The sequence below is a fragment of the Colius striatus genome, chromosome 3 (genome assembly GCF_028858725.1).
Source record: "Colius striatus isolate bColStr4 chromosome 3, bColStr4.1.hap1, whole genome shotgun sequence".
NCBI lineage: Eukaryota > Metazoa > Chordata > Aves > Coliiformes > Coliidae > Colius > Colius striatus.
In genome coordinates, this window is record NC_084761.1 from 20,360,683 (window position 1) to 20,382,489 (window position 21,807).

Below are 21,807 nucleotides of genomic sequence, written 5' to 3' on the forward strand. Positions count from 1 at the left end.
TTTCTTATATTATAATTGCCCCCCTCGGTCCTCCCACCCTATTCCAGGAAAGCCCGTGGTGTCAGCTCAATTCCAGCTTTCCCGCTTGAGTGTCTGAGAGTGATTGTGTGGGCACACACATGTATGAATATGTTACATAAAGAGAAACCTATCCCTTCTCAAGGGTAGCATAGCAGTTAAACTTGAAAATAGCATTTATTAGTTTTTTAGTTTATTTTAAAATCTTTCTAATGTGGCATAGTTGAAGGAAAGGAGGTCTGTGTAAAGTAGTATATTTTAAGTCCACACATCCGCAATTGGAGGTGTTGCATCTTAAAAAGCAGACTGACTGTGTTCTTATCTTTCTTTGCTTACTCTTCATCTCACTGATGGAGGAGCTTACACAGGCGAGAAAGTGGTCAAGCTATGAAAGGAATGCTTGTTTATGGCTATGAATATGTGAAAATAAACATCTCTTGCGTGGACAGGTTTCAGTTTATATTCCAACAGTGTGTCCCTACAGAACAGTTGTGGGTTTACAGCCCTTCTTACGCTAATCTTAAAATAAATTTTGCTAAGCTGCTCCTTTGCCCTTGTATGTAGAGTACATCTATACTAGCATTTTTGGGGTATGGGTGCTCTGCAGAGGAGAAAAAAGTAACTTGCCCTCTTTCTGTGTAATCCAACAAAACCATTCTCCCTTAATTTCAACCTCAGAATACCACTGAGCCAGCTCTTGAGTCCAGATTTTCACAGACTGAGCAAAGCCCAGGGTGAGCAGGAGCAGGTGCTGGGCCCTTCACAGCCCCTGTCAGAGGCAGCAGCGGGTGTGACGGGGTTGGCGTTACTAGTGCTGGCTATGGTGTCACACTGCTATCTCGATCAAAAACTCCCCAATATTGAGTGTCCTCCTCCTGGCATGTTTTTTAAGTAATCTGTTTCATTAATAACAACCCAGTGCAACTCAGTACTCGTTCTATCAATGTTTATTCCATAAGTATCACTGTATAGTAAAAAAACTTCTGCTGGCATTTGTGCTTAGGTAGCATGTGGCTGAAAAATGAGGTTGATGGGAGACTTGAGTTGCTTCCCCTTGCTGGAGGAAGTTCTGTTAAGCTTTCAGGATTTAGCCACGGCTTGCTGTAGCATCCCAAACAGCCTTTTGGCCTCCTCAACAGTAATTTGCAGTCACCTCATGGCAAAAGCAATCACAAAGGGTGTTGTAGGATGCATTCTTCAATAGTCTTCCCTTGTCTAAGCCATACCACTTTCTTCTCCTTGCCAAGACAGAGAGTCGGTCTTAGAGGGACTCGTGGCCCTGCTCAGTGAGGGAGCAGGCAAATGACCTGTCTGCAGCAGTAAACCAAAACTGCTGTGCCTGCTAGGCAACACTTCACTAGTATTGATTTTTTCCTAGCTTGTCTGCGTGTCTTTTGCTGTAGCAGCACCAGAAGGTGACATCCTGCCTGAAAGTGAACCTTTGAAGAAAATATCGCATGTATAATACAAAAGAAAGCAGGTTGGAACCAAAATAACCAGCCTTAACTGAAATTCGCAGAAAGGCCTAATTGTTTAGTTGGCTTTGTGTAGTATTTCATCTGATGGTAGAAAGTTAAAATGTTGCTTTTTGCCTGAATGAGGAGCCCACCAGAAACAAAGGGCTGGAAGAGCTGTTGTTGCTCCAGATCATGTAGCTGTTACCCCAGCAGCTGGATTTTCAGAAGCGTTAACGCCCAAGGGTGGGCCAAGCACTGCTGGTTTGTTGGGAAGCCAGGAGGTACAGGCCCAAGGAGGAGGCTGCTTGCTTCAGGTGGAATATTGTGGGGCAGGGAGCAGCAGAGAAGATTAAGTCAGTTCAGGCTGGCATCTGACTGACCTTGAGTGATGAAATCCATGTTGCCCATGGACTCTTCTAAAGAGGAAGACTTTGCTTTGGGGATTTCCTGGTGGCTCTCTGAATATCCAACAGGAATAGTCCAAAATGCTTGATTTGTGAACTTAAGAACTTCCCCAGGTTGGCCAAAATATGCTTGTGTTAAGTAGCCGCAAGTGGAAAAGTCTAACTAATGCCATCACTATTATCTTTTTTTTTTCCATCTTTCTCGATTGGAAAGTATATTTGAAGGTTAATTAAGACTCTTCACAGTATGTTGTGAATTACACGGAGGTGAGAAGAACAGACAGTTTGAATCTTAAACTGCACTGGTTATGCTAATGCTGAATATGGAGGTGTTTTAATCAGGTCATCCTCTCTAGAAAGGGATGTAGGAACAGGCATTTGCAGAAAGTCTGCATGAAAAATCTCTGACTCTTTATAAAACTGAAATGTCTCAGCTTTAGTTGCCACAACTTCTAGGCTTTATACTTTATTTCTGGTTTTGAAAAATTATTCTTGATGACAGAGCATGGGTTTGTGTGCAATTCATACCTTTTACGCAGTATATTTAGGTTCTCGGACTGCGATTTACAGGTCAGTATAGCTCTCCTCAACTCTCCTTCACACAACTAAGAGCAGAAGTGGGCTGTGAAGGTGAAAACTGCGGATTTATGTGTTGTTCCTGTTTGCAGCTTCTCTGCTCTACTTATTGCTGCTTTAGTGGCATCTTCTATTTCACATGTGAAGACCTACTCTCTTTCAAGGAGGATGCAATCTAGTTCTGCTTCCCTGTTTGGCATGTTGAAGATAAGCCCACACTTGGAGAGGTTGAAAGCTATTGGTGGTTGCATCTCAGCTCAGTGAAGTGGTACTGTCCTCAGTGTGGATGGCTAAAAAAAAAGGGCTAAAACCAATCCCTGGTGACTGGGTGCTGCTCTGGGTGTCTGTTTTGTAGCTGTTGTTGAATCACATCTTGTAGCCTTGGCTATGCATTTTCATAAAAGAGTGCTTTTTAAGGCAGTTGGACAAATAATTCCCTTTCTGGATTTTTGCTTTTTGTTACCAAACTAGTGTATGCATTTTTTTTTATTTATTCCTGGAGGCTCACAGCTAACAGTTTATAAAATAGCCCAAACTTATTAAAATTACTAAGTACAACCCTTTTTTATAGTTTTAGTAATGAAAACCAGATTGTACAACTTTCTGTGGACCCTTGATAGCACACATAGTGCACATGAATTGGGCTCTCATTCACATTCTGCCTTCACGTATCACATGTGGTCAAGTATGTGTCTCAGTAAGAGGAAGTAAATAGATACTGAAATAGTCAATGTTCTCAAAACTTAATCCTTGTAACCTTGCTCAAGGTTCTTATTGACAGTAGAGTTGGTATGGAGTTGGAAACAGCATTTTGTAGGGCAGAGATACAGAAGCCATATTCAGTAATGCCTTTTTTGATGTCCCTTGTTTATTCAGCACTGGACTTCCTTGTATCTGGAATGTGACCTCAGAGCTGCTGAGGTCTGAGGTTTGCAAAGGGGGCAAGAAGCAAGACTGGGCAGAAAATACTGTGCTGGGTTATTGGGGAAAAAGAGAAACACAGAAGGCAGACAAGATAGTTTTTCCTGCTGTAGAAACACACCATCTGCACACTAGTACTCACTATTTTCAGAGGGGCACACTGCAGCTCTAATCATCACTCTCCAATTCTGGCTCTAGAAGGCTTATGGAAGTGAAATTTAGTTAGTTTAACCTGCTAACTGTGTTCTACCAGGAGTTTCTTGAAATGGTGGATAAAGCTGCATCACTATTGTTCCTGTTAACGGGGTGAAGTATTTGCTTTAATTTCCATTTTAAACTGATACTTGGTCTTCATAGACTGCTACTGTGACTTGGTTGATAACTCCAATAAATTACTCTAACTTTCTTTTCTATAAGCAGCAGACATGCAACAGTAAATTAACTTTCTAACCTTGTGCAAATCACACTGTCATTTGGCTTTCCTGTTGTACACCTAAATCACTCATGTGTAAAAGTATTTTTCCTTTGAGAGATTTTACCATGTTGGATTTTCTTTGCACAAAGATGCAGAACCAATTTAAAATCATGAGTTTCATATAAGTATTACTAGCTTTGGAATGTCATTACTTGAAACGGTGTCTCCTAGCTTTTGATCAAGAACATATTTCCATTCAGGATAAAATAGATCATTTTTCTCTTTTTTCTCTGACTTGTGTCTGAGGAGGTGACTGTTTTTCACCCTTAGTTTTGACTGAATTTTCTATTATCTTGGAAGACCCTTTAAATAGAGACATCTTTGTTACCTACATTGGTAGCTTGCCAATAGCCTTAAGTCCTGTGTAGCAAAGGACTGGTGAGCACAGCCCTTTCATCTATGATAAAAGGCCATGTGCTTTGCAAATCTGATCTATCTGCTCTTCAAAACATAGTTTAGCAAACCTAAAAATCCATTCTTGTGGAAATACACTTTAGTAAGGTTGAGCCAAGCATCTCAGTGTCTTATTGTTTCTCAGTAGCATGTGAGTTACCACACTTGATCATCTAGAGTTGTATCTTCTATAGCCTGTATAGAGCTGTAGTCTTCTATAACATTTGTGAAAATGACCTACAGAAGAATTTCCATGGGGAAAGAACCTACAGCCAACCGTGAGTGCAGCAGCCCACAGTTCAGTCCCCATATGAGCTTGCTTGCCTCCAAACTCAGTGTAAATGTTACAAAAAATGGTGAATGTGTACTTGATAAATACGGTGGAGTCAGGAAGAGTCTCAAAGGTCACCCGTAGTACGTTTCTGCAGGCATTTCTGATGGGTAGTAGGTGAGAGGTACCTGCCTTGTGATTGGCACCAGCTGTACATTCGAACATGAGATACCTGCCACCTGTAAGACAGGCAGAGTTGGTGTCATGTTGAGCCATTCAGGTGTCTCAGTCTGTCACAGCACAGAATATTCTGTGGTGAGAAGTGCATGGGTAAGGGGGCCCTGGCAGTCTGGGAGCTGTCAGACAGCTCACATGCCATGGGGCAAAGCATGGCACGCAGGTACCGCTGCAGCCACTGTTCCTCAGCCAGCATCTGGAGCATCTGTCACTGGTGAGAGTGCTGTGGTGTCATTCATGACTGCTGTGTACAGGCAGCAGGTAAATAAATACTGCTTTTGTGCCACAGTAGGCATATTGCTACTGACCTCAAGTGTCCCCTTTTCCATCTTCCTGATCATAAGAGCTTCGTATTTTGGGATTATTTTATTTGCTGTGTAGCTTTGGAGAGTTCAGCACTGATCTGAAGTTCTTATTCGTCCTTCCTTGAAGGTGTCCTTGCTTTTCATTTTCCTTTCCACATTTTAGAGGAAGCTATGACTCTCACATAATCCCATGACTCCAGGAGCTGTGAAAACACTGGGTTTACTGCAAAAACTAGCAACCCTGGGCATATAAAATTTGTCTGTGACAAAGGGCCTGAGTGCCTCTTATCATGCACTCACTGCAGACACTTTTGGCAGAAGTGAGGTCTGCCACATCATTTCGCCACAAATGAGTTACTAGCACAGAGCTTCTGTAACTGCCACAAAGGCAAAACTTGTATTCAGTAAATGTTTCTACAGAGATATGCTGGGCTCAGGGAGATACTTGACTGCACTAAGCATGTTCCATGCACTTTTCAGGCTTTAATAACTGATATTTTAAACCCACAATTCCTTCTTTAAGGACAACGCATTTTACGTGCCAGTTTTTCACCGTTAAAATGAATCTGTGTGGGTTTTCCAAGAACAAAAAATAGAGACACATTTTTCCACATAAAATCAAAGTTTGGGTTTTTTTTACTTTGTGCTTTCGTATAACTCTTAAGGGGTTCCATTGATTTTTCTTAGATTTTTTGAAAGAGGAAAATACAAACCCAACAGTTGGATGAAAACCAAGCATGAGAAATTTCAGCATAAAGGAATTTTCTTTTATAAGTTTATGGAGTAGGCTAAAAAAGCTGCCTTTCAGTTCTGCACAATGACCCAGTAATACGTCAACATTTCCTTTCTTCTTGTGGAAGTTCAACAGAATATTGGTTAGTTTGGTGGCTCTTCTAAATCTCTTCTGCTCCTTAAATCAATGCCTCAGTGTAATGAGAGGACTTTGTTCCTTGGGAGAGTGCGCAGAAATTGTGGGAAGGGCATTCTGCGTTCACGTGAGGAATAGTTGAAACTAGGAATAGTTGAAACTTTAAGTACCGTACGTTTTAAATGTGGTTGTAGATTCCTATGGGAACATTATTCCATTTTTATTATCCAGCCTGGTATCTTGTTTATTGTAGTTCATGGGCTTCACAGTTTTTCTCCACCACCTGAGGAGGCCTTGATTGCACCAGGCTGTAGGATTTGGAGAGATATCTGTCTCACTTCGAGCCTCCTGTTTCTGCTATGGTTTAGGTTCATCGTGGCACTGATCACTCATTAGAATCCTCATTTTTGGAAAGAGGCATGAAAGACACTGCATATTTCTGTGGTGAATTCATATAGATTAATTCTCTCTTATCTCTTTATATTTATTTAATCCTTTACTGTATTGATGGACCATTAGACATCCTGATCCTTTCCTGGTCTTCTTAGTTCTTACTTTTCTGCTACAGTGGAGAATGGTCCTTTGTGCAGGTAGCTTTTGACTAGATGACTTTTCACAGCATAGTTTGAAATTAGATTAAATCATCTCATAGCAACGTTTTTATTATTCAGATTACACTTAGTGTGCTAGATATGTTTAAAATGAAGAACATGTTGCTAGTTAAAACAAATTTGTTACCTACAGGAAAAGCTCTCCTTAATTAAGGAAATGAGTGCATTGTTTCTGGTCAACTTGACATTCCATGTTTTAGTGTGAGTATGTCTTAGCTTCTTATTCCTAAATTGTGTCTGTAGTTTGGAAGAGGATATTAAACATTTCTGTGTTGTCATCCTGTTTCTGAATCTTCATCCTGGTATTCAGTTGAAGAGATAATACTTTTCTTTGGAGCTGCAGAGTGTTTTTGTTGTTGTTTTAAAAATCTGGTCTGGGGTGATTAGTCACAAACTTCTGCTGTGTGAATAACTCAACTGACTATGAAACCAGAGTAATGTATGCTGTTTGAATATTGCATTTGATTCAGAATTGGTTTTAATGTTTTTAAGTAAATGTGATCTCAAGATTAGCACCATTTAATGAGAAAAACCTTAACACTGTTCTATGTCATTTGTGTTCAATAGCCTTCAAGAATTGAGGCTAAAATGATTGGGGAACTCTTGCTTTAGTTCTGAAATGAATTGCCAGCAGTTCTGCAACAGATAAAATGTGTGATGTGACATTGATTTTATATCCCCTTGATCTTCCAAAGAGGCAAAGCGAACTTTTGAATTCCTGCTTGCTATATGAGCAATAACTCCAAGGGTGCCTGTGCTGAAGGAGCAGGCAAGCACAGATGTTTTGCCTCAGAGACCCAGAAACCTGTGAGTGTCCATGAAGGCTAGAGGCTCATCCATAATGGAGAAGGAGTTTTGTGTGCAAACCTTCTCTTTCCCTCTGTAGGCACCCAGAAACTGTATCAATAACATCTGCTTCTCAAAATGTGCTGCCATATTAAAAGAATGCTGGAAAAAAGTAATGTGTAGTATTTTTTTATATGCCAAGTATGTCGAGGCCATAAATACTTTAACATGCAGAAGATGTGCAGTGAGAGAAGTATGTCCTTTTGGACGGCTTTTCCCCTTTCCTGCCAGCCCCGTGAGAAGAGCCGCGGCAGGGGCCTGGATCCCCTCAGGTGGTGGCTTTGCAGACTCTGCCACAGGTGCCAGTGGCAGGCTCAAGGTGATGTGCTGCCCCCTCTGGGTCCCTGAGGACAGCCCCTGTCATCACAGGCCTTGGAAACTCTCCTTGGCTTGTAGTGCCGTCTCCTGGATTTGCACATTCCTTTCAGGATGGCTTTATTAAGTGTGTGCCTTGGTTTGCTCCTAACTTCATGCGGTGGCAACGTGTTTAGATCAGTATTGTCAAAATCTTGGTATGTCATGCTTTGAGCTGCATGAGCAAATCATAGAATCACAGGCTGGTTTGAATTTGAAGGGACCTTAAAGCTCATCTTGTTCCAAACCCCCTGCCATGGGCAAAGACGCCTTTCACTAGACCAGATTGCTCCAAGCCCCATCCAACTTGGCCTTAAGCACTTCCAGGGATGAAGCAGCCACAGCCATTCTGGGCAACCAACTCTTTCAGTTTGCAGCTGTCACCTCGCTCAGGCCCTTGTAAAAAGCCCCTCTCCAGCTTTCTTGTCAGTCCTTTTAGGGACTGCAAGGCTGCTCTAAGGTCTCTCTCGAGCCTTCTCTTCTGAGAAACAACCTCTTATTCTCTCTCCATAGGAGAGACAGGTAATTTTGCATAATTGCTTGGGATTTGAAATGTTTGCTCTTTGTGATTGCTTTGGTAAGCTTTATATATTGATATATCTTCTTCATACTTTACACAACTTTTAAATTATCTGTAGCCATTTAGATCAGTACTGTATGTTGTACATAGCATTGTGATAAAATAATACAGATCAATGGGTCTAAGCTACTTGGAAGTGTCATAAATAGAAGAAAATGTGTGATATCTGATTGCTTAGAAGTAATGAGAAAAGATAAAAAAGTAGGTAAGCGTTACAGATATCTCAATAGCATTATGGCCAGGAGGGGAACTCTTCCCTGTCCTACCAGATGTGTTTTGTATGCCAGTGATAGGACTCATCAATACATATGAAGTTACTCAACTCCATCTGTCCACAGAAATCTCACTGAACTGAGATTTATGACCTATGCCGTGAGGGTATTGTGCAAATGACTGAGCTAAACATTCTTGTGTGGTACTGAGCGCTAAAATTGTGGATGCTGACTACCAGTGATGCTTTGGGAAGCTAAAATGGAAACTCTTTATCAACTAAACCTTTTATCTAGCAGGGAAGTGTGTCTGCTGTGAGAAAGGTATCTATAGGCATTTTGTCACAGACAATAACCCCAGCAGATGATGCTTTAGTATGAGAGTGATCCATGTAGATCAGTGCTAGCTTAATAAATGAAGACATGGGAAAATGCAGGTGTGCTTCTACTTGCCAATTTTGTTTAGTGATACACTGCATTCTGATAGTCCTTTATTATTACTGTTACTGTCTTTTTCATGCAATATATTCTTTGCTAAATTTTCAGCCCTGTTTCCTATGGGTGTCAGGAGTTGGCTGAGTAGGCCAGTGATACACCGCTATTCCAGCAAGATAATATCTTGCCCAGCTGCATTTATGTAACAGCCATGGTAGTTGCTGTGCATGCTTTACACGATGCATGTGCTCAAGCAGATCACCCCTCCAAGTTGCCCTGGCACAAAGGGGCATGGGGGATGGGCTGCTGGTACAGCAACATCTAATGCAACTTGCTCTTGGACTTCACTTTGGTCAGCCTTTCTACATGTTCACTGGTGCCTGTGTTGTCTGTGGTCTGATGGGGCAGGCAGAAAGGCCCCTGGCAAGAAGGCTACAGCTAGCTTTTTGTGCTGGATCTACCAGAATGCTTTGTCAAAATCCCAGCCCAATTCATGCTATCTTGTAGGAGTCAGCACTCATACTCAGTAAAAATACAAAAGCTGGAGGAGGGAGTGAATTCACTAACTAGGTGAATTATCCTGACAGGTTATGACCTGTCTCCATGCTGTGGTGTCTGAGTCCCTGACGTGGAGCAAGGGGTTCACGCAGAGTGCTGCCGTGTTCAGGCTCAGAGCCAACTGCCTGATTCTTCAAATCAGATGATGAAAGAAGACCCTGTCCACATACTGCAAGGTGACAGTCTGTAATGCTGAGTTAGCAGGAGAGATAATGCTGTGGGAGGCATTTTGGTGTCTGCTTGTACCTAAATAGAGCAGTGCTTGCTTGGCACATGAAGAAATCACTGAGAATAGCACTCTGGGTGATAGTCACGAACTGAAAAGGGGCATCAAGGGGCAAACTCTACAACTTCAGAAGTTTCTAGAATATTTTTGAAGAAGAAACCCAGAGAATCAGTTGATTCTTGACAAAATATGGATCCCATGGGGCATGAGAAATAATGTCTACCCACCAAAGCAGTTTTGGTGGAGGCAGGCAAAGGGAAATGTGCTGCCGGCAAAGCATCCTTCTTTGCTTTTATTTTTCTTCCAATAAATCAACCAGTGTTCAGCACGACTCCAAAAAGTTTTCGTCTTTGGATTAAAAAAGTGAGCAGCAGGTATCTGTGACGCAGGTTTTGCACAGTCATTGAGCTGAACACACCTTAAACTAACAGAGAGGGTGAAAGGTAGTAGTGTTTTTGTGCTGAATCTGTGTTTTTAGACGAGGCAGCACCTTTTTTATAAAAGCATGTTTATATCGACTCCTTAAGAAGTTTAGACTGGAGTGCTGTCTCCAGAAGCTGCCCCCCTCCCCTTTCACCAAGTTCCATATGTTTGTCTTGGCAGGATGCAGTGTCTGCTTGGCTGGTGCTGGGATATTAAATTGAGGGAACACAGAGCTCTTGATGCTTTTCAATGGGGCTTCTATTTAGTTAGCGGCAGGATAGAGCTGTCAGCCACCTGTGATTGTCCAACAGGGAAAAAGGGAGAAATAAGAGGGGTGTAGCGAGAGCCCTGGAAACATTTTCCAATTTCATCCGTAGAATGGTCAGAAGGAAGCATTTTCTGGGAGGCAGCAGCTTTGTATTGGTTTGACTCCTTGAATCCTTTTGCCTTTCTGGCTTGGTCAGTGTTGCTGGTAGGTGAAATTAATGATGATGTTATCTGAAACCATGTGGGGCAGCGCAAGCAACTTGGTTATTTTCACTTATCACACGTGGAAAACCTTGTAAGAGATTTTGTTATAAGCCGAATGAGCAATTTGTGCCCTTAAATGGGAATAGGATCAAATATCCTAATTCTGACACAGATGCTGTGCAGATGATCTTTCAAGGTCCCTTCCAACCCTTAAGATTCTGTGATATCATTTTGAAGATGTATACTGATTGATTCATTTAGTTACTGTACAGGAAACCAGAGTGTTGGGTGTCCATCTTGGGTACTCTTTGCAGAAGCTGGTGAAAGGTGAAACTGGACTTGGCATATGCAATGTCCCTCTTTGTTACCTAGCACCTCTGTTGATCTTCATGAGAAAGATGCTCAGCTTCTTGTAGTCAAATAAAGCCCTCTTCTTCCCACACCATGTGCTTTGGAGAATGGAAGGAAAAAAGAAAAAAAAAAGAAATTTGGAGAAATCTCCAGGAGGAGGGGAGTAATTCCTTTGCATTTTTGCAAGCTTGGACAATAAATCAGTATTTGTTTTGATTCTTTCTCTGACTTGCTACTGCCAGTATCCTACTTCTCTTCCTTTCCTTGAGAAAGAGTGTGTCTATGGGCTCTGTTACCTACACTCATCCACTTGAAGAAATGTCTTGGGCTTGGAGAAGATGCCAGTTTCACCAAGTGAGGCGAGAGGGACGATGCCTATCATTGACCCATATGTAGACTGAGAGGCCATGTCTTTTGGCACAAGAAAAAGAGTTTCCTTCTCTGTTTTTAAGGACAGACATCAAGATGAGGCAGGCTCGTTTCCTCTTTGAACAGAAGCTGAAATCCTTTAGAACTGTCATACACACAGAATGATGAAGTATGTAATTTCACAGACCTAAGTGTACTTGGGCTCTACTCTCCTGACCTTGGGTAGTCACAGCCTCTTTGCTCGCACTTAAGTGACAATTGACCTGAACAGTTGTGAGCTCTGGGAGTCTGACTGTACATCTTGCAGACAAAACTTACCACTGTGTTTTCCCATGTTGGTTGCAGTCAGCAGGTTTAGATCTTACTGTTCTTTTCATCCTCCCAGGCATAGTCACTCCACTAAACCAGGGGTGACAGTTTTCCCTTTTCCCACTGAATTCTTAGCTGTCCTTGGGCTGGAAAGTCTGGCTCTTCCATACATGTCTGCTTCCACGTGCTCTGGTGAGAGCTATTATCTCTTCTCATTTCTACTTCTCTCCTATGTAGAGTTCAGCTATATAGCCCCTTTTTATTACTCCATATGTGTACCTGTGTGCTACTGAAGGGTCCGAAGTTGGAACTTTGTTCTAGAGGGAAGGTGATTTTTGCATCCTTAGATAAAAAGAGTTTTTGGTGATTTTTTTTTTTCTTTGTGTAGCTTGCTTATTTCTTATCAAGGACTGTAACTGCAGGCTGACTTCATACAGGCAGCCTCCTGCTGCTGAGCAAACTCTGACCTGCTTATTAACCTGCTTCTCATGTTACCGACAACCTACTCCATGCAGAGATGAATACAGAGCCTTGAGCGTGATGTTAAATTTAAATTTTTAGGCTTTAAATCTTGCCTATTTTAAATCTTCTCAGTGAAGATACAATACATGGTATTTACAAATTACTTTGTATTACAAGAAATCCTAAGCCAGTTAAAAAGTGTCTGTAATACAAATGGACGTTCTCATGCAGGGGATTCATGGATCCATTGAATGATTTGGATTGGAAGGAACCTTAAAGATCATGTAGTCGAACCTCTGCCATGGGCAGAGACAGCTTCCACTAGCCTGCACTGCTCAAAGCCCCATCCAACCTGACCTTGAACGCTTCCAGGGATGGGGCAGCCACAACCTCTCTGGGCAACCTGCTGCTGTGCCTCACCACCTGCACAAGGAAGAACTTCTTCCCAGTCTCTCGTCTACATCTTCCTACTTTCAGTTTGAAGCCATGACTCCTTTTCCTTTCACTCCAGGTCCTTGTAAAAAGGCTCTCTCCAACTTTCTTCTTGGCCCCTTTAGGGACTAGCAGCTGTTCTAAGGTCTCCTCAGAGCCTTCTCTTCTCCAGACTGAACAACCCCAACTCTCTCAGCCTTTCCTTACAGCAGAGGTGCTACAGCCCTCTGATTGTCTTCTGTGGCCTCCTCTGGACCTACTCAACAGCTCCACATCCTTCATGCAATGAAGTTGTATAGATCACATATCCTTCACAGTCCAGTGTAATCTGTTTCATGTTGGATGACTGACTTTTTTTAGATCATCAGGTTTTATGCCTTGGGTACAGAAAAAGCAGGTCTGTTGTGTGTTCAGCTAGAGCAGTTACCAGTTTGCTAAAAGCCTGTAGAATGGTTAGTTCCAAGAAAGGTATGTCAAATAGGTAGACATTTCACTTTATAGTGAAAGGACTTGAAGGCCTTGAACTCTTTGTTCATTGCATTCAGGGTAGCACAAAGGCTCTGTGTCTTCATCAAGGCCATGGAAAGTGGGTGAATAGCATTTGATCTCAGAGTGGTGAACTCTTACAGAGGAATACAGAGCTAGTCAGCATGGCACATCATGTACCTGGGCACTGAGTGCTGTGAGCAGAGCACAGCGTTTGATGTTTGTCCTCTGAAGAGCCACATTAAGCACCAAGAGCATCTTCAGAGCTGGCTCCAATCACTTAGGGCCTAGTGTACCTAACTCGGAACAGTGCCGTTTGTCCTCAAGTTGTGAAAGACAGCAATTAAATACAGTTAACTGAAAGAGAAGTATTTACACATTGCTTCTAGTTGTCAGCTGAGAGGGGAGGACAAAATAAATTAAGAAAAAATTAACAAAAAAGACAGAGTTTTAAAGTCTGGAACAAGTCTGGAGACAAAGGAATTGGTTAGTAAAACATGGATAGAGCACAGAGACCAGGTATGGTGAGAGATACATTTTATCCTTGCAAGAGACATTGGAGAATCCGATCTCATTTCTTTCTCACCTAACAAAAAAAGAAGATATTTCTTAAAAATCTCAACACACAAGAGGAGGGAGAGCAGCCTCCAAAACCAGCTTGGCAACAGAACTGCTCTTAGTCTTTACTCACTTGTATGCCATGTTGGTCTGAGAGTGGCCATGTCACAATTAGCGTTTCAGTATTCTATTTCTGATTTGCTTAAAGCAGCCTTACATGATAATTTTCTCACTGTTTAAAGCTGGCTTAGGGGAAATAGCTGCTAATTAAGACCACAGTTCCTCAGAATATCATGTCAGTGCTTTAAAAACTGTTTCTTTGTAGTGTAAGATCATAATTTGTGTTATTACCTTCTCTGTGGTAGATTCATTATATCTAAGAAAAATGCAAGGTTTCCAAAATACAGATACAAGCTGAAATATAATATTGTGAAGACAAGTGCGTACATAGATTAAAATAATAGCAAAGCCCTAAAAAGATTTGGATTCAATGAAAATAATTCTAGTATGGTGCACTCACTGCCTTTAAGCCAATGGAGAATAGTTGAACTGGTTAGTACTTAGCTATAATTCAGTGTCATTCTACTTAAATGTCTAACTTTTAGTGATATGAAAATGGGCAACACAGAAACCTTAATAGATGAGGATATGTAAAGCTCTGCATGATGGTGGTGCTGGTGTCATCCTTGGTCCTGGGGCAAAAAGAGATCTCTGCCTCACCGGTGGTAGTTCCAACTCCTTGCACATCATTTTCAAATAGCATCAGTGGCATGCATCCTGAATCCTGGCCAAGCTGAAATAATGGAGTAGTTCTACTGGTTAAGATCCCCTATGTTTCCCTACCACCAACTTTAACCTCTTCTGATTGACACCTAAACCTTGCTGGTCTGTATCTGTCAGGAGTCAGCTGTCTAAGCACTGGATGGCTGGGTGTGCTGGCCTCAATGGCCCCAGGGAGTTGTTCACCCACTACTCTGCCTGGTATTGCACCAGCCTCCCTTTCTGAAGAGAAAGCTCCTCAACTGGAGCCCCAGAAAGCACCCAGGGGAAACATCACAACACTCTTGCCTTCTCTGCTCTTTTCCTGAGAGCCTGCATTGGCCACTGCTGTATGGCAGAAAAGTCTGTGAATCAGTGCTCAGTTGTCTGAAGCCTGACCCCTCATACAGACGTTGCTTTATTCGCATTCTCAGTGTGTCAAAGACTCTGGATTTGCAATTCCTTTAGCATCAAGCCAGTATGCTCTGATGGTGCTAGAGGATCCCATGGTTGCTGGTACTATAGAACGTGTGCTTGCATCTATTCTGAATGTGGACCCCTTGAATCTTTTTGGGCACACCTCTATGACTGTTCAGTATTCGTTTGTAGCATTTCTCTAGCAACACAGATACCTGAAGTACTTGGTTTCAATTGACAACATGCCTGAAATATATTTGGTTTATAGCCATATCTACTGACACATGAAGTGTCCTGCCATGCTAGATACTGGGCAGACACAGGTTGTGAAGACAGATTCTGCTGTGAAGACCTTACAGAGTTTAGTGAGGGTCATGAGGGAGCAGGTACAGACAGGACAGGATTTATGAGTACAGGAGACAGAGGCCTCAGCACTTGAGAAACCTCACTTTTGTCAGGGTTTTTTTCATAGGCAGTCAGGCAAATGAGTGGTTTATAGAGCGAGTTGTGTGAGAAAAAGCTTTCATGTTTGGAGGTACAAGGTCTAGTCTATCACAGAACAGTCAAGGAAAAAACCCACCAAAATAGAACTTGGGATAAAGGTGGGCAATGGAGAATGCCATAAAAAACGAGTGCATTGACTGACCTTGTTGCATGGAACATGAGATGATAGGTGGGATGGGGATATTCTGTCATAGGTTTATTTAGTCAAATAAATGCGCTGTAGACATTAACCACCCAAAGCATTTCCTATCCTCCAGTAACAGTTGGTGGCAAGTGTTCCCAGTGCTGGACTTGATACTGGCTGATAGTGTGACCCTGCTGCCTTGCTAAACAAACTCTCATACTTTCTGACATTTGAGGGTGGGCTTTTCAAAACACACCTGAGAAGTAAATGGCTTGCCTTTACTGCAAACAGCTAGAAATGGGGCATTTAACATCCTAAAATACTTCTGAAAATCCCACCCATGATGTTTACTATAGTACTAAAGTTAAATGTGTCCATTCTTAGTGGTCACTCCACAGTTCTCTGTTGTGCTGTCTGAATGAATGGTTCTTTCCTCTCTTGAAGCTAATACTCCATGCATATTTATACGGAATCATGTTCCCCCTTAAATACTGTTGATTTTGGCTCAGTAAGCGATTCCTTAGTTTAACCTGCCCTTGTAGGTTATGTTCTCAAGGCTTTATATTGTTTCTAATTCTCTTATTAATGTCTGCACCTTTAAGTATTTAAAAAAAAGTATATGTGTGCTCTTCCAGGTTTTGCTTTATCAGTGGAATGTCCAGTAAAGAATGCATCGTTTGCTGTCCTCTGGGAAGTCCTCCAAGGTGGGCTGCCTGTGCCAGATGAGATTTGGCCTTTCTCCCAGTTACCTTTTATTAGGAGCTCGGGCAGGACTGGCTTCTGCATCACTTTAATTCCACGGAAAGGTTTTCCCTTGCTTTGCTATGCACCATTACTTCTGGCTTGAGGACGACAAAAAGAGCTGCAGGAGTGATGTGCGTTAGTGGTTGTGAGTCATTGCAAGACAACTATATGTTAGGCAGCAAGGTGGGTGCACACAAGGTGCTCAACAAACCTCCTGTAGGCTTCCTCTGTGACACTCCTCAGGGAGAATTCACTGCCCTTTGCAAAGTGGGAGATGTGAGTCTGTAGGAAAGCTGAGAAGTTAATCCAGTCTCCCTGACTCTCAGTCAAGGTTAAAACAGTGCTGGGAACACACGAGTTTATTTCCAGACACTGTGGCACAAAGGCTTCTTTTTTGTTTTGGTAGTTTTGTTGTGTTCCGATTCGCATTTTAAGAAGAATCATAGAATGGTAGGGGTTGGAAGGGACCTTTAGAGATCATCTAGTCCAACCCCCCTGCAGAAGCAGGTTCACCTAGATCAGGTCGCAGATAATGAGGACAGTTCTAGATAAACTTCACAGAAGTGCTGGTTTCAAACTGCATCCTTCAGTTGGTGGAAATTTTGAACATTATTAATTTGTAAATAGTAAAACTAATAGCATTCTAAGATTTCAGACTATGCTTTCCTATGTTTCACCATAAATGTGCTTTTTTGCAGAAAAAAATATTCCACAACATACTTCTTTCTTGAAAATCCACTGTAGTCTTTTCTCCAGGTGAGCTTTGAAAAATATGTGTTCTAAACACCTGTGTGCTTTTCCCCTCCGGCTGGTGGGCAGGAAAACGCCGGACTGATAGTAGAGTTTACAGTGAAGATTCACGTGAAAATGCAGTACTTGCTTATGCCCCTCTTTCTCTATTTGTTTGGAAAATTCCAGGTTCTTTTTGTTGATGAGATGGAGGGGGCAGAGAGGAAGTCAGAATAAAAGGCAAGCTGGATTCTACATTGGTGCTTACCTGTGGGCTGTGAAAATGTAAAACTGTCCCTGATGATTCAAAACCTCATTTTCCAATTAAAGGTGGGGGGGAAATAGTTAAAAAAAATATCTGCTGTCATTTACAACATACTTTGTAAGATAATAGCACTATAGTTATTTTAACTTATGTCTTAAGTGTCAAGCAGAGCATGTTAATATTTGACCTATTCACTGTAGCAGTAAAGCAAAGCAAAGGTATCTCAAAAGCATGGGCAAATTAATTATCCAAAAGTCGGTGAAAAGTATTCAACTTCTACACAAGTGGTACAAAATCATACCCTTTAATGAAGCAAAAAGTCAAGGCTAAAAGATGTGGGAGGGATTTTTCCTTCCTTGGTCCTTCAGGTTTGGTTCTGAAACTGTAACTGCCTGGTCTCCACTGGAATTCTTCCTTTCTCTCTTGAGACCACAGGAAATGCTGTTCTTCCCAAAAGCACCTCACTGCAGGTGGTAAATGTGTGCAACCTTCTGCCCTTGTGAGCCCTTGGACTCAGTGTATTTTTAATTAATTTCTCTGCCTTGGCAGGGAGGGTTATGAGTTGTGTGGAGGTCAGGTCATTGCTCTTACACTTGGCCTGCAGGAGATGGGGCTTCCTAGGAAGCCTATGTTGGTGACCAGTGGCTGGAAATCCAGCCATTGCACTTCATTCGCAAATTCGGTCAAGAAATTGTATCATGTTTGTTCATGATTGTAGACACAAATCCCCTCAACACAGTTCAAATCCACTAAAATCAGTGGAGTTACCCACTGCCATGGAGTTGAACAAAAGGTGGAGATACACCTTATGTGTGTATAAATAATCATCCAGTAAAGCTGTTTTAAAAGGGGAAAAAAGGAGGGTATGGAGCTGGTTTGTAAAGGGGAAAGGACCTGATCCTGTGTGTGATTCCAGGTGTGTGCCAGGGCAGCAACTGCTGTGCATCTTGCACTGAAAAGCTGGTGGGGATGTAGGAACTGCAGGATAACAGCGAGCTGGGTGCTCAGTGCATTTGGGTGCCGCTCTGCTCTGCCAGCGGGATTTGCAGACTGAGGGCACCCTGAACCAGCACCTTTGGACTTAATGCTTATGCTCTGTAAATTTGCATATTTTATGATATTTTTTCTGTGAACCACGTGATCAGTTGAGCATGATTAGGTGGAATGAGATGTTCGCTTTGGCTACTGTTCCTCTTAATGAGCAAATGGGCATTTAAAATAGCAACTGCTTCTGTCTCATTAATAGGGCTCAGTTACCAGCATCTGTGAAGTCAGGAGGCTTTTGAGGAGCAGACAATGAGTTGTGGCTTAAGGGGGGTGGAATGTGTTAAGTCTGTCAAAGTGTTTTATGGAGAGCTGGGAGAATGGAAACTGAACTTGATGCTCGCAGATTATTCTTATATTCCTTTTACAGCAAGGCACACCCATTCTCAAAAATATAATTGTGGCTCGCTCTTTGTAGATTTAACCCAGACAAGAAAAAGCATACACGTTGAAGCTGGAAAGCAAAGCCAAGCTTTGGTTTTGTGCTGAACACTGCTTTTGGATTGAAGTGCTTTCAACTCAGAGGCAACAGCTTCATGGGAAATGGGTTATTTACAAAAAAATCTTTATGCCAAGGCAAGGTCTACACCAGTAACATAGTAACTGTAGGTACAAAGCTTAGTTTTGGCCAGAAAAATGGCAAGCAAAAAGTCACTAAAATGCAAAGGGAACTTGTTAATGCCCAGTCTCATTATATACCACGTGAAAAAGAGACCTGTGCCACTAACCTGAGTTATTCCATTGAAGAGTCTCACTTATATACTGCTGCAAACTTAATGAAAACAAAGGGAGAATGTAGCATTTAGATGTATGTAGTGTAGCCAGTATTTGAAGAAATCCAGTAACTGAAAACTGGAGGGTAGATGTAAGAAGACACAGAGCATGGAAAGCTTGTGACTAAGTACAGTTTGTGACACTTGGAATACTTTTTTTAAATAGTAATTTTTATACTCTGTCAAATACCTTCACAATTCTGTATTTGACCAATTCTCTATGATTAGACTACGATAATCTCCATTTGTTGCAAAAAATAAATAAATCTGCATAGCATTGCCATAAATAAGTTTGATGGCATTAAAAGCTGGTGTAGAGCTGTACTTCCTCCCACAGGGCCAGAGAGGCTCTGGAGAAGTTCACAGAACTGTCAGGATCATCTTCTTTGGGTTTTGGTCTGTGCTTTGTATGTGTCTGTAGTGGTTTTGCCTGGGCCAGGTTTTTTGTAGCAGTGGGCTACAGGGCTGGCTTCTTTAAACAAAGATCTGCCATAAGCTTGCCCTGTAACTGACAGGGCTAGGGCCAGTCAAATCTAAGAGGAAGTCGCAACTGACCAAGGCCTGGCCGATTAGTGACTGAGGTAATGCCTCTGTGAATAATGTATTTGTGAAGGATAAGAAGTTGCTGCACAGTTGCTAAACTGCAGCAGCAACAGGGAGTGAGAATGTGAAAATATCTCCATATACACCAATGTCACTGAAGAAGGAGGGGAGGAGGTGCTTAGGCCCTGGAAGAAAGACTGCTCTGTGAACTGTGGTCCCCTTGCAGTCCATGGAGGTCCACAGGGGAGCAGAGGTCCACTCACAGCCTGTGGAGGACCCCACGCCAGAGCGGGTGGATGCCTGAAGGAGGCTGTGACTCTCTGGGAAGCTCACGCTGGAGCAAGTTCCTGGCAGGACCTGGGAGCCTGTGGATGGCTCACACACATGAGAGGAGCCCACACCAGAGAGTAGGTTTGCTGTCAGGAGTTGGGATCCTGTGAGGGCCTCAGGCTGGAGCAGTTGGTACCTGAAGGACTCTTCTCCCAGTGTATGACCCATGTTGGGGCAGGGTGTGAGGAGCCGCCCTGTGAGAGGCCCCATGCTGGAGCAGTTAGTGAGGAACTGTAGCCCGTGGGAAGGACTCACATTGGAAAAGTTTGTGGAGGACTGTCTCCCGTGGGAGGGACCCCACAGTGTAGCAGTGGGAAGTGTGAGGAGGCCTCTCCCTGAGAAGCAGCAGCGGCAAAGTCCATCTGTAATGAAGTGACCACAACTCCTATCCACCTGTGCCACTGAGGGGGGAAGGAAGGAGAGTGCTGGGAAGAAGGAGAGGTGGGGGAAAGTATTTTAAGATTTTCTCATCTCCCTGTTTTGTTTTGATTGTTCCTTTAATAAATCAAACATTTTCTCCCTAAGTTGAGTCTGTTTTGCCTGTGACACTAATTGCTGAGTGAACTCCCTGTCCTTATCTTGACTCAGAAACCTCTCGTTATATTTATCCCCTGTCCATTTTAGGAAGGGGAGTGCTAGAACATATTGGTGTGCATCTGGCATCCAGCCAAGGCTAAACCACCACAGTGTCTATGGTTGCAGTCAAAGCCATAACTGTAATTTCTACCTTACAGCGTTATGGTACCTGAGTGTTGTGGTTTAGGCCCATTTAGGAACAAAAGACCACAATCAACCATAGGTACCAAGTGCTTTTGGAACTCCCTAAGGACAGGGAGGGCTCATTTGCCACTATGGTCCCAGGCAAAACAGGTAAGACTGCTCAACTTGGGGAAGAAAAGAAAAATAAATTTAATCCACCACCAACCAAAACTATAACAAACAGAAAACAACACAGAATGGCACAATGACAAAGTGCACAACTAGCCCTTTCAGACTGCCTTGCTCCCACCCTTCCCCTATTCCCGGCCTCAGAGCCCTCATCCTGATGTCTTTATCTTCTCCCTGCCTGAACAGTGCAGGGAGTGGGGAGTGCAGTCAGTCCTTTCCTAATGGCAGAGTCTCTGCACAGACTGCTCTGACATGCATTCAACCCCAGGGCTGCAGCTCCTCCCCACCTCCTGTGTGAGTCTCTGCAGCCCACAGGCTCCCCAGCACGGCCTTTGCCATGGCCGCCTCCTCACACAGTCTCCTGCCCATCCAGGCGCACTCACTCAGAGCTGCTGGTGACTATCAGCACTCTCCATTGCCCTCCATGGGTTGCAGGGAGACAGACGGGGGTTTTTGGGGTTTGAAGGGCCAGAGGAGTTGCGTCAGGAGCCATCCTCATATTGCTTATTTACAAGGAAGAAGAGAACATTTTATAAAAGAAAGGTCAAGATGGTGCTTGTTAGTAGCTGCTCTACTATACTTTAAACAAATGTTCATGTTTGTTTTATGTTCCCGTCTTGTAGATTCCTCTACATACTCCGATATGTATCCTATTGGTGTTTTCCAGTATTTTGAAATATTTAGTATCAATTTTTTCCCTAAATGATGTTGTTTCATTGACTACTGGAAGAGATTTACTCTTGCTGCCTTGAAGTATCAGTAGGGTTTTTTGAAGTTCCTTGAGTGTATTGTCAGAATTCCTTTCATTATTTGCTGTGGTTGATTGATTGACATTTGAGTGCCAGGAAATAAATTTTTCCCCCTGAGCATGAGTCTTTCTTCCCTTAAAATGGACTTAGGCAGGTTTGACTTAATTCAGTGAGTTGTACTGTGGTGATCAGAAGGGTAAGTCTGCCTTGTCTGCAAACCTCTCCTGCAGCGTTATAAGCGGAAGACATAAAGAAAAACCTTTTGAAGAACGGTCAGTAGCTACATAGTTCCAGGGTGGAACAGTGTGTCTTCATTTAAGTAGGAAACCATAT

At 42.6% G+C, this 21,807-nt stretch overlaps 1 protein-coding gene across 1 annotated transcript in view; it reads left to right on the top strand.

The window, feature by feature from the left end:
* Nucleotides 1-21,807, top strand: part of ADAMTS3 (ADAM metallopeptidase with thrombospondin type 1 motif 3) — a 121,048-nt gene that overhangs the window by 19,398 nt on the left and 79,843 nt on the right. The window lies entirely within an intron of this gene.